Genomic DNA, 1,299 nt, shown 5'->3' with positions numbered 1-1,299 from the left:
AGATTAGCTAAAATAAAGACAACAAAACAAGGATTACTGTGGATACTGGGCCACTAGAAGAGTCACTTAGTGTGGGAAAGGTATGAATTGATAGAACATTTGGAAAATCATTGTTATTTTCCTGTAAATACCACAATAAATGAAAACATGTGTTACCAAAAATACTTGTACGAGAACAAAAAAACTGGAATTTTCAAAATTACCAAATCTAATGTTCAGATGGCCCTCGACAGGAGGGCAGAAAATAAAATTGTAGTATATTCATAATAATAATAAAATATTATTAATTTTAAAATGCTATAATTGCTTTTTCCCCTAGCACCACTAGGCCTGCAGGTGTGTGGAACTGCGATTGTGAGTTTCTGTCCTGCAGGATGGGGTTTGTGAAAGTTGTCAAGAATAAAGCCTACTTTACGAGGTACCAAGTGAGATTTAGAAGGCAGCGCAAGAATAAAACTAACTACTATGCCTGGAAATGATTGGTAATCTAGGACAAAAATCAGTACAACACACCTAAGTATAGGGTGATAGTTCATGTAACTAAGAGAGATATCATCGGGCAAACTGAGTATGTTTATATAGAAAGGATGTGATAATCTGCACAGCATATGCACATAAATTGCCAAAATAAGGAGTGAAAGTTGGCCTGCTAAATTGTGCCATAACCTATTGTACTGGCCTGCTGCTGGGTTTGGTATGGACAAGATCTATGAATGCCAAGTGCAGGTGACTGGAGATGAATACAATGTGGAAAGCATTGATGGTCAGCCTGGTGCCTTCACTTGCTATTTGGATGCAGGTCTTTCCCGAACTGCAACTGGCAATAAAGTTTTTGGGGCCCTGAAGGGAGCTGTGGATGGAGGCTTTCTAGCCCTCATAGTACCAAATGATTCCCCAGTTACGATTTTGAAAGCAAGGAGTTCAACACAGAAGTACAGTGTGAGCACACCGTGGGTCAGAACATCGTAAAATACTAGTTTCACATAATAGAAAACAATGAAGATACTTATAAGAAACAATTCTCTCAAATAAAGAGGGAACAATGTAACTCCAGACATGGAAGAGATGTGTAAGGAAGCTCATGCTGCTACCCAAGAGAAAAGTGAAGAAGAGGTAGAACCATCCTAAAATGTTCCTTGCCAGAACAAAGATCAGGTTGCTAGAAAATAGGCAAGATTCCTGAGAGCTCAGAAATGGGCTGCTGAGAGCTAAAGCAATTTTTATGAAATTTTTTGTAAAGATAATAAACTTAATGAACAAGCAGCTAAAAATTGTTTTATTATTATTATATTATAATTA

The 1,299-nt window shown here is 37.3% G+C and overlaps 1 pseudogene; it reads left to right on the top strand.

Annotated features, from left to right (window-relative positions):
• Positions 1-374: 374 nt before the first annotated feature.
• LOC101982293 lies at positions 375-1,212 on the top strand (annotated as a pseudogene).
• The last annotated feature ends 87 nt before the right edge of the window (positions 1,213-1,299 follow it).

Source organism: Microtus ochrogaster, unplaced genomic scaffold, assembly GCF_000317375.1.
Source record: "Microtus ochrogaster isolate Prairie Vole_2 unplaced genomic scaffold, MicOch1.0 UNK3714, whole genome shotgun sequence".
Lineage (NCBI taxonomy): Eukaryota > Metazoa > Chordata > Mammalia > Rodentia > Cricetidae > Microtus > Microtus ochrogaster.
This window is presented reverse-complemented; position numbering and strand designations above follow the sequence as displayed.